Below are 17,646 nucleotides of genomic sequence, written 5' to 3' on the forward strand. Positions count from 1 at the left end.
GTGACCAGGCCGTGTGGTACTATCACACAGTCGTGTTCCCAAACTGTGTGATAAACTAATGCCATGAGATCCTAGGTCACACGGCCATGTCACCAGGTTGTGTAACAGACTGTGGCCATGTGGATCAATATGCACCTACAATTAACAGACCACATAGCCATGCCTTGCACCTATGTATGGCACACGGTTGTGTAGCAGGCCGTGTCACAGTCTGTGTGCACCTAAACATGCCTTCTAAACCAAGCAACCACACCTATGATCACTTATGCAACAAGTCATGCAATACCAACCATTTAGCCTATTCAAATTCACCATGAACCTAATAACATACAAGAAACGTCCAACCTAAGTGACTAACCAATATACCATCATTGACACCACAATTCAGGCATAGACATTAACCATTCAAGCATAAACATACTTAACATTTCATGCTTCTACAATCATTAAATCAACATCATTTTCCATAGCCACATTCATAAAAAAAAATTTCACCAATTACCTAAATACATAAGCAACAATTCATAAACAATATAACATGATAAGCATCAAATATACTTATACCAACCTAAGTCACAAGCCATCAAACAACCGTTATATCTTGTATCAATACACTTACTTTTTACTCAAAATGGCATAAAATATAACAAAAATACTTATATACATCCATCACAGTAATCTTATTTACATGTCACTTATAACCTGTCCAAAATAAGTAAATAGCTACCAAAAGAATTGACAGATAGTTTGATCACCAAAAATAATCCAATCGGCAGCTCGTATCTGACAATCTACAAGGAAGAAAACGAAAGAAGGTAAGCTTACTTAAAGCTTAGTAAGTTCTTATAATTAAACATCACATACTTGCCATTTAAAGCATAATAATTGAAACTATCATACAACTTAATATTCCTTGCCATGTTTCATTTTTCCCTACCATACGAAATGGTTAGTTATGAACAAATAGCATTATCAGCTTAGAGATATCATAATGTATATACCATTCACATTCAACCCATGATTTACATTTCATACTATAAGAATCCATTTCCTTTCAATTCATTAACCTTTTTTCCCCAGAGAACTATAGTAAATTAACTTTGGATACACGAGAAAAAATGCTCACACAAGCTGACTATCATGACATTAACCATTACTCGATACTGCTTACACAAGCTGTCGAGAACCTACAAAAAATGCGAGATTCTAGCCACTAGTATGATATCCACCACTTGTACATAGTACTTGATAATTATAATACCAGCACAAAGTGCCTGATAACCGTAACACTGGTACAAAGTACCTAATAACTGTAATCACTGGCACATAGTGCCTGATAAACCCTAATGACATGTCATTTGTATCCTAATCATTCACTAAGCTCACAATGGCCTTAACTTATATGTCATAATATTTCCATCTTTATAACATTATACCATGTTCAACTTGATCATATACATTTCTTATGATTATACATTTCAATTCATACATATACATTTGTCATACTTTACAAATCAATCCTCCATTTCCATTTTCATTACTTACCTTAATACATCATGTCAAATATATATATATATATACACATATGTAATTTGAATTTAAACAATCAATAACCAAAATAAACCTAATACAAAATTTCCTAAATGAAACAACAACACACCACACCGAGGACTACTCGATGACTTTTCCTTTTTCATGGTTATCGAATGGTTGATTCATTTCTTGATATATATAATAGTTTAACTCAATTAACCAATTCAAATACCTTAAAATATCTAAATTCATGTATTTGATCCTTTAACAAAATTTTACATTAATACCATAAACTTTTACCTTTTATTTAATTTAGTTTGTAAAACCAAAACTTACACATTTATCACAATTAAACCCAATTTATGTTAGCTGAATTCTTCTTAACTCTTCTACAACTTACAATTAATGAAATTTGACGAGAATTTCACCCTAAATTTATTATTTTATTATATTAGTCCCTAAACTTAAAATTAATCAAATTTACTTTAGAAAATAGTCATATTTATCAACCAAACTTATAAGCCTATCATTTAACTTCAGAAACATAAAAAAATCATTAACAGTAAAATTCAAAACCTTTAAAAGTTTAACAAATTAGTCCCTAGGTTAGCTAGATTAAGCTATAACGACATCAAAAACATAAAAAAAATACTAAAAACAAATTAAAAATGCTTACCATGCAAAGAAACCTAGATTGGTCGATTCTCCCCTAATGCTTCAATGGTGAAGTCGATCTTAAAATATGAAAGTGAAGAAGATGATAACTTTTACTTGTTTAGTTTTTGTTTTTAATTGTTTAATTACCATTTTACCCTTTAGTTTTAATTAAAATCCCCCTATTAACTCACCGTGACCACCCACTATAATGTAAATAGGTCCAATTTCAACATAAATTCTTCCAAACATGAATTTATAACCATTAAACACATATAAACTAATAATGATTAACTTTCACAACTTTTACAATTTAGTTCTTTTTCCTTAATTGACCATCCAAAACGTTAAAATTACCAAGAAAAATTTTAATACAATAATCTACTAACATTGTAAATATTAAATAGATAATATGTAATAGCACGTTTATCAGTGGTGTTAGAAATAATGATTTTGCGGCCACAAATTTGACAAGTAAGTTCGTAAATGTTATTTTTAATATTTATGAGTAAAATATGATATTAAAATAAATTTTGAATTGGAAAATTATGCTATTTGAATGAATAATTAGGTTCAAGTGGTGTGTCCCTAAAGTTGAGTGGTTTTAGAGAATGAGGTATCAAGACCTCGTTTCTATAAACTGAGCCATAAATATTTTATTAAATATTTATGGAGTGTTATTAAACTTTTATTAAAGTTTCGTTAAGAAATTTTAATGTTTAGATAGTTAATTAAATAAAAAGGACTAAATTGTAAAAGGTGTAAACCTAGCCACTATTGAATTGCAATGATTAAATGTATAATTATTAAATGAGGGAGATTTTATATTGCAATTATACAAATTCTATTATTAGTGGACGATTGTGGGTAATTAAGTGCTTGAAATTTGATTAATTTTACAAGGGTAAAATTTTAAATTTATAATTAAAGGAAAATTTAAAAGGAAAAATGCCCAAAAATGCTATCATCTTCTTATTTTCTCAAATAAAAATTGATTCTTCTATTTTTGGGGAGAAACACATTCGGATGGTAAGTGTTTTGATCCCATTTTTAATGATTTTTATGTTTTTAGGCTCTATTAACTTAATCTAGCTAATCCGGGAGTCAATTTGTTAAATTGATAAATGTGTAGAATTTTACCATGGATGAATTTGACATGTTTTTGAAAGTTTATGGTAGAATTTTAAGCTTGGTTGCTAGATAGGACTATTTTGTAAGGTAATTTTTGGTAATTTTAATATTTAAGGACTAAAATGTGAAATTAGTAAAACTATGAGGACTTGATATGAAATAATAAGGAATATGGGATCTAATAGGGTTCTAAACAACTCGGCTAAATTTGAAATTGAATAAAAATGGTTAATTTGCATGTTTTGGGCTTAAGGACTAAATTGTATAAAAATAAAATGCTGGGATAATTTTGTAAAAATGTAAAAAAGGACTTAATTGCATAAAATGAATTAATTTTTTTATAATTACTGAATTGAATTAAACTATTATTTTAGATCAAGAATGAGTGGAAAATCGAGGAGAAGAGAAAATTATCAAATGGCCATTGTACTTAGTCATTGCTGCAATTTGGTTTGGTAAGTTCACATGAATTGTAATTGTTATAGTGTTATTTAAATTAAATGTTTATGATGTTGTTTTTAATGTAAATGAATCAATATATATGAGAATGTATCCACCTTAAGAAATCTTAGGATACAAATGACATGTCATTAGAGATTTCATGTTTTAAGTACTGGACTTGAATGTCCTACCGATGGCTGAGGTCCTGCATTTGTTGTGGATTCTCCACAGCTCGTGTGAGCAACATTGTGTAGCTTACATTCTGACCCACAACTCATTTGATCAGGCCCACTTCACAGCTCGTGTGAGAATTCATGTAAAGGAAATGTTATGGTTATATGTAAAGACAAACTTCGTGTGAGCTTTCCTGAGTATCCAGTGTAATTCTAGATGGTTCAACAGGTAAGAAAAGTAATGGAACGATAAGTGACTTAATGGAAAGGTTCATGACTATATGAAAGAGTTGATGCTTATGTAATGTATATTATGAAATTCTACTTACGATGTAAATGATTTTATATATGTTGTTGATGAACCTATTAACATGTGAGTTTGATGATGCTGAATAGACTTATACTAAATTCAAGGCATTGGTATTGGTTTATGCTTAACCTTTGAATTGTAAGAATGAAATATAGTAATTTTGCAAATAGAATGAATCATGATCATATGGTAACGATGATGAAATAAAATGTTATTTTTATACATAATTGCTTTCATATGAATCATGCACAGATTTACTAACTTGTGAGTTTGATGGTGCTATATAGGCTTCTACTAAGTTTATGATATTGGTAACGGTTTGTACTTATTCTATAAATTTCACCATTGAAATGGTAGGTTATGTTTTAAGTTTATACGAGCTTACTAAGCATTCATTGCTTACGTAGTTATTTTTTTGTTTTATAGATAATTGAAAGCTCGACTGATTAGAAGCTCGTCGGAGACCTATCACACCGTCCAGTAAACAATTCGATAGTTTTTGAGTAATTTTGTAAAGGTTTATAATGACATGTATAGGGTGCTTTGTAATGGAATTATGGTGTATCTGTTAATAGTGTTTTGGCATGTATAAGCTTTGGAAAGCCAAGTTGGTTTGGTGCATTTTGATGCCTACCAAGTTATGTGACTTCGGTTACTTTAAAGTTCTTGATTATAAGGTTATCTTGGCATGATGATGATGGCTTGAAAATGGTTACTTGTGACATGTTTTAGTTTATACTTGAATTAGGTTATCATTGTATGGAAATGGAAATGTTAACATGTATAAGTCTTTTGGTGTTGATGGTTTATGGAAATATAAATGGTTGATTTAGTATGCCTAGGTCTTTGAAGATGATGTTAGTTAATGAACTTATAAAGCTTGTTAAGTAAAGTCTTGTTGACTACTTTAGGGTAATTGAAATTTATGGTGTTATGGTATACTTGTAATGGCTTGAAAGTGATAAATGTGTTATCATTTGGTAGGTGTTTGAATTAGATATTTATGTTGTTGTTAAACATATAATAGAATTAGTCTTTATGCATGGAATTAGGTAATGTTCACATTTTTGGTAAATGTTGTTTTGTTATAATTATGGTGACTTTGAATGGCATATTGGTTAGTTGATTTAGGATCTTGAAATGACATATTGATGGGTGTTTGGATGTTGTTTTGGTCCCTTTAAAGTGTGCACAAATGGATTAATTGTTTATGCATGGTTAGGTTATGAAATGACTTCATTTAGGTGAAATTTGGGTTCACACGGCTTGAGACACAGGCGTGTGACTTAGTTGTGTAAGGCACATGGCCTGGCGACACGACCACATGTCATCTGAGGTTTCCTCAGGGTTCAAGTCAGTGAGCTACACGGCTTAGCACATGGCCTGGCACACAGGTGTATGACACGGCTTGGCACACGAGTGAGGACACGGGCTCAAACATGGTCGTGTGTCCCTTGTTTGAAAGTTACACGGCTTGGCCACATATTCGTGTGACCCCTGTTTTATAAATTTTACATCTTTTCCTAAACTTTTTTATTTGTTTCAAATTGGTCCCTAATTACTTGTAAGCTATTTTTACGGTCTCGAGGGCTCGATTTAGGGATAGTATGCGTGTGTATGAATGGTTTATGATGTGATTATATTATGGAATGATATAATGTTTAAATGTTTTTGATTGTACGGCAATGCTCTGTAACCTTAATCCAACGACTAAGATGGGTTAGGAGTGTTACATAATATTTACTAACACAAATATTGGAATTGTGATCCAAAAACTACTGTTTTCGACACAACTGAAAAATAGGTTGTTACACGATGAGAGGATATCAATTACCCATTATTTGAGATTTGAACTCCACTATTGTGAATGATGCGACATATTGTAGAAGTTGTATACCCAATGTACCAACTTTCAGTTCCTTATTTATTTGAACTCAGGATTTTACTTACATTAAAGTATACGAGTCACACATATATAGTCTATCATCTACTCAAGATTAAGGTATGCCACACTATGAACATCACAAGTGAATAAATAAATAAACAGATCTAGGATTTATTCTACTTGGGTCTTGCCCGATGTACTGCCAATCCAGTCAGTTACATCTATGTCTATATCTTTTGGAAGTCATTTGCTTCAATACTCAAGACAAAACATCTCCCTAACTAGACTTAATAGACATCATATTAGTCTTTCAATTGATTTGCTCATTTCTGATTAGGTTAAAGACATGTTTAGGTTCATCTACTAATACAAGTTGTCTTTCTGTATTATGATCCAACCACGTAATACCGCTTAGTATTAGTTAAACATTAGATAACCAGTGAGCCAAAATTTTCTTCCATTTTGATTTGCATGGAGAAACATTGAAGATGATGTACAAAAGGTATAGTGTAATTAATGTATATTATTAAACCAATTTGTTTGAAAAATACAAGTGTATATAGATGAAAATACTACACTTAGGGCATACATATCCAACATTTTCTTAGTGGCTTCTTCAATCTTTTCTTTTTTATCCACAAGTTCTTGAATGTTTGTTGTAAACTCATTAATCTCCATAAGGTTGTCTAGGGAAAACAGTTTGACAATAGAGACAACCATACTGGCTAAAGTACTATCAATGGTAGAAACCTATTCGCCTTGAATAATAATTACTTGCATTAGAGAATCAATCCTTTAATTAGGAACATCGGTATGTTTAGAAACTGGTGGATTGTTTAGCAAGGCATCTAGTTCTATTTCTGCTTCTAAGATTACTTGTGAAAGATTGTTTATCTGTGTTTTTAGGGCAGCTGTAGCCCATTCATCTACGGTTTTTGGTGAAGCTGGACTAGATATTTTTGAAGGGTGTTGGGTACTACTGGCACCATTATAGCCTAAGTTACATCAAGTTGGGATGTGCTCAAAGAAGTGGGCACTTCCTATTTTCTACAATCTATAGTTTCAAGTTGAGGGTTTCATGTACACTCATTAGTTGATCATTTTTGAGATTGTTGGAGCTTTTCATATTCTTTAGCAGAGGTGATCTTAGTACGAGCCATAGGTAATGAGCAAAACATGTTTCTTGCGGGAAAAGTTAAGGTTGGGTAAAGAATTAAAAACTTGTTAACCTAGAGACTGGTGCAGATTTTAGGGATTTTAAGGATAGTAAAAATCAATAGTACACATCCTAGCTTGATATGATTGAGTATTTATAGAAGGCAAAAAGTTGTCACTTCCTAATTAACACACGTTCTATGTCACTTCCTAATTAACACACGTTCTATGTCACTTCCTAATTAACACACGCTCTATCTAAATATGGAGTGAGAAAATCTCTAAAGTATTTTCCCACAAAAAAATTTAAAAAAATTAGAGCTAAAATAATATTTTAATGGCCTTAAAAATTTTCACAGATAAAAAATAATAAAATTATCATAAAATATACCAAAATGACGTTAAGAATCATTGTATGGATGCCTTCGATAATTGCCAATGCTTTCAATCTCAACATATCCTAACAAAGCTTCTCAAACTCTCAAACCTATTGGACTCCAATTCTTTGGTGAACAAATTAGCTAACTGGCCTTGAGTGGTCACATGCCTCAACTCAACAAACTCGTTCTCAAATAAAACGGTGTCTGATATCAATGTGCTTGGTTCTTGAATGTTGTACAATATTTTTTTGAAATGTTTATGGCATTAGTGCTATCATAATAGGTCACATCAATAAGAAAATCAAACCTAAATTCCTCTAGCATGTACCTCATCCATAACAAATTAGCACTGTATCTGCTAACAATAATGTACTTTGCTTTTATTGTAGAGAGTGAGACCGAACCTTGTTGCTTCCCAAGTAAAAACATCCACCAGATGTGCTTTCACGATCATCTATATTCCTAACCTAGTTAGCATCACTATACCTTATTAAGAACATTGCACAATCTTTAGTAAACCAAATGCTAAGATTTCATGTACCATGAATGTAACTAATGATTCGTTTGATTTCTTTGATATGAGGTTCCTTTTGTAACACCCCAAAAATGTATATTTTTTGTTTGTAAAAATATGACACAAATATCTATCTGCTCTAGTGGTTAAATGTTCTAGGTGTGTGTATGAGGTCACAAGTTTAAGCCATGCCTTTGGCGAAATTTTGGAATTTTTTCTGATTAAAGCCTTATCCTTGTTCAGTGGGCTTAAGTTTAATTATTTGTAAAACCATATCAGAATGAGTTTGCTGGTTCAAGTGGTAAATGAGTTAGAGTGTTGGAGGTTCTGTGTTCGAATCTCTGTGCGAGTGAGAATGTTAATCTTTTTACTCAGTTTCCTGGAAAAGTTGTGCAGAAGATGAATTCTGAGTAGTGGATTGTTAGTGGGTAGTTAATTGAGAGAATATAGGGGATTTGAGGAGTTATCAGGATTATTTTTGTTTTTTTATTTTACTCTTTTCAAAATTCGTTTCTCTCTCTTTCTCTCCAAAATTTTGACGTCGACTTTCTTCTTCACTTTTCTTTGATTTTTCGCGGCTTCCTATTGGATTTTTCGCTGTCAATCATCGCTCTTGCGTTCGTGGCCCTTTTTCATCTGGCAAGTGATCTCTTTTGGCCTTTTTCCTTTGATTTGGGATCTAGCAATGTTAGTTTGTGGTAGTTAATCGATGTATCCTGTGTTTATGAGAAGATCAAGATGCTGGGGTTTCCCAGTCGGCACTTTAAACGTGCAGATTAACGTTGCTCGTCCTAAGGTAATATTTTAGTCGATTTAAGTGGGTTGTCCATCACTTTTTGTTCGGTTTAATGTGATTCTAAGTGTTTAATTCTGGGTTTTTTTGGTCAATTTTAGGTATTGGAGTGCTCGGGAGTGTTTTTGAAATGAAACAAAACCATGTGTGTACCCGAAACACAAAAATAAGGGATTTGCAAAAAGCTAAATTGCTTGCTATTTGGATAGCAATAGTAGGCTAACTTTGAAAAATCACCATAAATTGCGGAAGTAAAATTAGAGGATGAAAAAAAATATGGGATTAAAATATTCGAGTCTAGTTTCTCATAGAATAAATGAAGTAAGCAAAAGAATTTCATGTTATGAGATATTTGAATTTTAGTGAGACAGGGTCAGAATGATTTTGGAATCCCCTATCCTGACTTTGTAAAATCATTAAAAATTTTATAAAAATAATTTTGGGTTATAATTTTTATTTTTAAAATCCTAAATGAATCTATTTTCAAGAGAAACAAACGGGAACATCATCCGAATTCTGTACGAGAAGATAATTAATTTTTAGTACAGAAAGGTTGAAACTGTCAGACAGCAGAACAGAGGAAACTTTAGAGAATAAACTGTACTTACTGGCTAAACCAAAAATTCTGAAAATTTTATGGTAAGAAGATATGTGAGTATAGTTTCAGGGAAATTTTGTGGATCTTAATTTGAAATTCTGTAGCTTAAGATACAAATAATTTAGTAATAGTGAATCAAGTAGATAGCTTTGAAGGATCATATAAGTAAAGTGGAGACACATATGAATAATTATCTAGCACGGGTTATAATAAAATAGATCACGAGGCCAAGGGCAATTTGGGCCATGTGGGCCACACGGACGTGTGGGTCTGCACGGGCAAACATCATGGGCTTGTAGGCCCATTTTCACTGTTTGACTGATAAGGTTGCACGGGTCGCCGAAGTCAACTGTGAACCTACTGTAGGGTCGGTAAGTTTACTTAAACCCCTAATTGACTGAAATAACTGTATGACTAATATGATTAAGCCTAATGATGTCCCACTAATTTGATACTTTATGCCCTGTTTATATGCATGATATTATGTTAGCATGTCATATCTGTATATTGCATTGTATTGGGTTAGGGGATTATAATGTTTGGAGGAAGTATACTGAAAGGCCTCGAGCCTTATTTACTGGCAACTCAGCTGCAAACTACTGTTTAGTGCCGTATTCGGTACTACTTGGAATGTAGGGATGGGTGGGTTGATTATATCCCCACGTAGAGTGTAAGGTTGGACGGAGATGGTGTGTAGAGGCTGGATGGGTAGGATTTTTGTGACTGCATATCTCTTACCGCTACTGATGCTGTGATGGGTTAAAGCCCTACTGCATGACTATTTTTGTACTGAGATGGGCTAAGGCCCAAACTGGACTGATACTGATATTGAAAAGGGCTTAGGCCCAAACTGTGATTATCTGTTTACTATCTGTTCATTTGTATGGGGATTACACACTGAGTTTACGTAAACTTACCCCTTCTGTTTAATCTGTATAGGTAATCCCTAGATTTAGATGGATCGGTGCGGCGGAGGACTCAGTGGTGGCTACACGACTTCTTTTACACTGTTTATTACCTATTTATGATTTTACTTTTATTTGGGAGTATTTTGCTGTAATTATGGCCATTACGAATTTTGGTTTAAATTTGGTTTTTATACGGTTTTATGATTTAAATCTACTAGTGTTAGGTAAAACTCAGGTTTTCAAATGAAATTAATGTTTTATCAAAAATACCACGAATACGCAAACTGTTTAAAAGCTTCCACAATAAGAAAAAGTTTTGAAATTGAATAACGATTTGTAAATGAATCAGGTTTTGGAAACGAACGACACAATTTGAAATTAGCATAAGATAATGAAAAAAAATGGTTAAATAGAAAAGGGGATTTAGCAATGACATATTTTTTAACAGTTTCGGCCATAACGTCTAGGCCAGGTCTAGGGTGTTACACCCTTGGATTGGACAGGTATCTTGTACACATTCCACCACTAAAGTACATATCAGAACGATTAGTCGTGAGATAAGAAGACTGCCAATCATACTTCTGTATGTGGTTCGGGAAGTGGGCACTCCCTCAATATATACGCACAACTTCTCTTTTGTAAGCATAGGTGTCCTAGCTGGTGACTTGAAAAAAATTGCTAACCAACAAGCTAAGTAATAACAGAAGTGGCTGCGGAAGTGGGCATTTCTTTAAGCACTATGAAAACACAAAGTAAATAGGGAAAATAAAGGTTTGTTTGTGCAATTCTATTTCTTTATGTCAATAGAGCCTAGCTCAATGAGAAGTAACCACTATCTTCAAACACTTACAACCAATGAACCTAAATTCATTACACCTTAGTGATAATTTCCTCACTCTTGTACATTTGAAGATTAGAACTCTCACCATTAAATTCCCCCTAAGAACTTAGCTTGTAAAACCACAACACAAATGTTTTACAATTAAATGCACTCTTAAAAATAATGTTTCTTACTTGAATAGATGAAGTTTTCTTCAAAAAAATTTAGTACATAAACCTATACAAGTCTCTAAATTATATAGGTTTTTTGAGACTTGATAACATAATGAAGATCTATCACAATTCCTATTAAACAACAACTAAACTAGTTGAATACAATATAATAGTAACAAACAAGGTAAATAAGGACTCTTGGAAGCTAAGTCTTCAACTTTCCAATTTGATCCAACTTCCTTGATCTAAGGAATTAGATAGACTCGATCTAATCCAAAATCATTCTCCAAGTGATATGATCTTCATTAATAGGCTAGATATAAACCACAATCTCAGTTTAGCCCAAATATCTGGTTTAATAATTTTCAATCACCTAAATATGGAAAGGTGCTTGTCTGTTGTAGTGATTAAGAAAGTGGGTACTTCCTCAAGCACATCTTAGTCATTCTATATTTTTCAACAAGGAGAATGAACACGCTTTAGAACATTCAAACCAGCGTCCTCCTGCACTAGCAACAGTGCCAATGCCAACTGTGATAAGACTGAGTCAACCAGTGCCATAGTTTTTTAATTACAAAAATGAGATTGTATACTTGTTTGATATTTTAAAAATAACCTTAAATCACAAAATGGTACTTAGTATACCCATTTTCCCAAGTTGATACCTAAACTTTTTTTTTGTCACAAGTGGTAACTAAACTATACTTCGTTACCCAAAATGACATTTAAACTATATTCCATTACCCAAATTACCACAACCGCTAAAAAAACTTTTAGCCAATCATATTGTAGCACGTGACCATTTTTAACTAAAAATCCCCCAAAAGTTAAATATTAATTGCTTAAGCTTTTTTTTTTATTAAAAAAAAATCCAATAAACATATTCATCTTTTTTTGTTATTCACTCAAGAACTCCGTTGACAAAAATTTAGTATCTTGTCGAAAAACTCATGGGTTTTGAATCGAGGTGAGAAATGAATTGAAATTGAAGTTTTTTTTAAAAAAAAAAGAAAAAGAAAAGAAGCTCAGCAGTATATGGTTTTTGTCGTTGAAAACTAGGTTTGGGTGAGGTTTTTTTTTATGAGTTCTTGAATTTTTCGTCACCAAAATTCTTGGGTAAACAATAAAAGAGATGGATATATTTATAACCTTTTGAAGGAATTAATATTTAATTTTTTGTTGGATTTTTTTAGTTAAAAATTGCCATGTGTCACAAAGTAATTGACAAAGAGATTTTTTTTTTACGATTGGGATAATTTGTGTAATAAAATGTAGTTTAGATACTACTTGTGAGAAAAAAAATAGTGGAAGGATGAGTATAATTTAAGTACCATTCTATTATTTAGATAAAAAAAGAACTGTTTTCTTAATTTCGTTTGTGAGAGTTTAAAAATATATACATTATATAATAATCCAAATAAAAATAAGGATTTAGAAACACTTAACAACTTTTTAATTTCAAGTTTGAAGATTTTGTATCATAAACAAAATACTTTAATTGTAAAATTTTCAATTCAACTTAAACAATATGGGTTTCCACTTAAAATGAATCATTCTATAATTAATTCACCTTTTAAGTGATTAGAAAAAATAGAAGTCAATTTTTATCCTACATATTTAGACTAAATTCAAGATTTGAAGTGAATATTATTAAAATTTTTTATTTAAATACCACCTGAATTTCAACAGAATTAATCCTAAACTACAAAATAGATATAAAGAGTTGTATTATATATATATATATATATATATAAGAAGAGGAAGGGCATGTTCAAACATATTGTCTCATGTCAAATTTGGAACATATCAGCATCCCACTTTTTCAATTTTTGAGTAACTACCCCTACAAACTTTGGCATCCTAATCAGTGTACATTCGCTGAACCTTTTTGCTTTTACTTCCGATTCTGGATTTCATGGATGACTTTATTATTAGGTTAAGCTCATTTTAGAAAAAAAATTTAAATAAGGAATGCATACTTTTAGTATTAAATAAATATTCTGCATATTATTTTAGTTTAAATAAGAGTTTTGTCTAAATTTATTTTGATTTAAATTTAGTTATCGGTTTAATTATGCATTATAATATTGATTTTAATTATAATAATTTGGATGCATTGATTTATAATTGCAAATGTAATTATATTTGTAATTGTATTTATAGCCTCTTAAAAAACTTGAATAAAAAATAAATAAACCTAAATTTTGATTTCTTTTATTAATTTTAATTTGGTAAGATTTATGTTACATACAAAATCACTAAAATTTTAATTTCCAATCCATTTTATCCGATAACAGACTAATCTACAATTGGAAGTCAGCCCTCCACTAATTTCTTTAATGGAAAATTTAACTTGGTGGGATGCCAAAAGTTGGTTAATAGTTTAATGTTGATTTTGCATCTTTTCTGTGGATTTATAAGCTTTAGCCGATGGAATTTAAAGTCAAGAAAATAAATATAAATTAAACAAGCATAACTCTTGGCCTCAAATGTTGATTTGGTTTGGTGGATGGAATTCATGGCTCTAAATTAAAGCATAGTAATTAAAATGTTAATGTGATACACCTTCACACATAGATTACCCACCTAATTATGTGTCTTAATTATCATGGATATTAATTTGGCAGTGTTTTATAAAATTTGATAATACTGTACGTGTTATCATGTAATTGCTTAAATTACAATGCTGCTTTGGGTTTTATGGTATATGGACTTTGTTTAAATTTATATTATTTAAATCAAATTATTAATTCGATCATATTTGTAATGTTAATTATAATTATAATTATTTGAATATATATTTGTAACTATGGCTATATTTGTAATTATATTTAATTTCTTTAAAAAATTTATTAGTATAGTAAGTGATATGTGATTAGATAAATTACAACGCAAAAACTATAAATTCAATTACGTCACTGGTCACTACACAAATCGTAAAACTATGGACTGTCTTTCAAGCTTCTGGTTTTTTAGTTACTTTGCCTGCTATTGCTGAAGTAGTGCATCATCACGTGGTGGAGCAATATAAGCTAGAAGAGGAACCTAGCTAGCCAAAACGCTTATATATGTGGTCCACATTCCATGCAAATAAGTTTGGCTTTTGAAATGCTTTCAATAATTTAAGCGTTGAATATAGCTGTGTTAGTCAAAGAAAACACCGCTCTAAGTGTTTGTTAAATTTCTACATTTAGTAAAACTTAAAATAAGAGCAAGCTATCATTCAACAATTTAAATTCCTCATTTAAGTTATCCTTCCGTTAATTTGTTGACCAACATCAACCTGAGCTGATTAAAGTTTTTATTCTTTAAATACACCCATTTCTGTCCTAATTATTAGTAAATTTGTTTTAGTCACCCAATTGATCTATAATGTTTTGGCCACTTGTGCGTAGAGGTATTCATGGGTAAGCAATTCACCCAACTCGGTTAACTTGACCCAATTTAGGCTGATTTTGGGATTAAAATTTTTAAACTTATGCTAGCCCAACCCAACCTATATTGTAGAGAGCCTATGAAATCATCAATCCGTAAGCTATCAATATCCTTAGCTTCCTTATTGCAGTTACCTTGATAGCAAATCTCTTAGGAAGATCATTTTGCAAAGGCTTGATAGCTCCCAACAACCTTGTTGAACGCATTGGCCATAGCTCGAAAAAGTGTATTTAAATTAGGTATAGCAGCACCTATCGGCATCTCAGCATTAGGCACTTTAGGGTTGTTCTCACATCTTCTCCAACAATCTAAGGTAGAGGTGCATGACTCTCGACCTCCTCATCTACTCCGTGATGAGAATCAGAAGACATTTTCAATCTATTTACAAGTAAGATGGAAACAACATTAGAGTCTTAATGCAATTCGAAAATCGCAATTCAAATTTCTAACTGGCATGTACACTAGATTCTTTATCTATTCATACTTGATTAGAAATTAGGGTCGGCTAAGCCTAGGCTCTGATACGACTAAATGTAACACTTTTTATCTAGTCTGAAGACCTGATTGGAAAGGAGAATCACATTAATTGTCGAAACAATGACAGTCGCTCTATCTTTTGATATTTCATATTCAAATATGACTTCATAACAATCAAAAAAACATTTCAAGCATCCATAAATCATTAAAAATAAAAACAAGTTTAAAGTGGGTTGAAAACGTTATTCGAAAGCCCAATTAGGAAAACAACTACCCAAGTATCTATACCAAGATGATTATGGGTATCGACCCTTTGACTAGACTTTAAAGAATTTTAGGTTTGATTGTAACACCCCTTACATGGTCCAATTGCCGAACTCGAGTAAAAGAATGTTACAGACAAATGCGAAACATTTACTTACCAAATAATAGTTCCAAAATTCAATTCAATATCAAATAGTCGTATTTAATCATGTATAACATGCAATTCAATCAATTTCGAGTCTATATCGAGCTTACGAAAGCTTAAAATCAACCCAGTAACAAATAGGGATTAATTTGAAACATACATAAAGATGGGAACATTCTGCCAACAGGGGTCACATGGTTGTGTCCCCTGACCGTGTGAAAGGCTAAGGTCGTGTGGGACAAAAGTACAAATATTGAAATGATGTCACACCACCGTGTTGCCAAGTCGTGTAACAGACTATGGCCATGTGCAGTAAAATCTCCCTAAACGTGCAGTTCACACGGTCATGCCATATGACTGTGTATGGCACACAATCATGTGTCAGGTCGGTTTACATGTAGAAACCTTTCATAACAAGGTTTTTAACCCTAATTCACTTATGCCACAAGCAACACATTATACAAATTTTCAACCAATTCAAAAGCGTTGATATCATACCAAAACATTACTTATAACAACCAACCTAAGTGCCTAACCAATATGCCACAATTGGCACCTCAATTCAACAATTCAAGTTCAAACAAAACACAACGTCAAACCATTCTAATATGCCTTTTAAGGCACCTTAAAACAATTGACATGACATACATCATTTATGTAACACCCCAAACCTGGCCTAGACGTTATGACCAAATCATGAAGTGTTACGTAATTTGATTGAAAATTTTTAGCTTTCCTAAATTTTGATAATAGTCATAAACATTTAAAACCCGGATTATTCGAAAACATATATTATCCAATTTTATTATTGAAAACATTGTTTGATTATATTTTTTAAAAACTTATAATTTGCAATGGAGACTCCTTAAAAAGTGATGTTTTGGAAAACACTGTTTGTTGTTTGAAAACCATTACTTTTGCAGAAAAGTGAATATTGTCGATTAAACGCTTAAACGATATTAAGAAAAATACAGAAGTAAAGTTCTAAACCCAAAATAGTCCAAAATGTCCAGAGAGTCCAAAATTTACAAAACTCTAAAACCCAAATTTAAATAAGTCAATTTAAGAAAATAATGATTTAACCGAGCTCCCGATTGCACCAATCCGCCTAAGCCTAAGGGTTTCTTGAAAATAATAGTCAAACAAAAAGTGAGTTTTTGAAACTCAGTATGTAACAAATAGCTCAAATCGATAATTTATATTAGACAAATTTAACAGTACAAAGTCTTAACAGATTAGTATAGATACAAATATATTTCCTACACCCATCTGCTACACACCATCTCCAACCATCCCCAACACACAATATGGGGTATGAAATACCCATCCAACCCTACACACCACTTAGTGTCGTTAAGACACTTACAAAATATTTGTAGTTGTGCTGCCAGTATAATGCGCGAGGTATCGCGGCTCACAGAAATACTCCTTCCACATAATATAATCTATCTTAGAAACATATATAATTAGAGCAGAATTCTTACATGCTACAGTTTTACATGCATGACATATCAGATACAAATCACATTCATAATAATTTTTGGGTTTACATATCACATGGCATCTAAAAAATACTTACAGATAACAGAAGTTACACTAGTAGATGACTAGATTTTATATGTTACAGTACATTTAATCACATACTGACCCTACGAAAGACCCACAGTCGATCGGATGACGCGTTCGGCCCTAAGAAAAAATCTTAAATTTTGGGACTACACACCCATGTGGCCCACACGGCCCAATTAGCCTTGACTGTGTGTCACACACGGTCTAGCACACAGTCTGTCACATGACCATGTGGTATCGACAGTACCCAACTTCGTCTTTCGTCGTTCACTGATTTTCGGGTTTTCC

The sequence above is a fragment of the Gossypium hirsutum genome, chromosome D05 (assembly GCF_007990345.1).
Source record: "Gossypium hirsutum isolate 1008001.06 chromosome D05, Gossypium_hirsutum_v2.1, whole genome shotgun sequence".
NCBI classification, from domain to species: domain Eukaryota; kingdom Viridiplantae; phylum Streptophyta; class Magnoliopsida; order Malvales; family Malvaceae; genus Gossypium; species Gossypium hirsutum.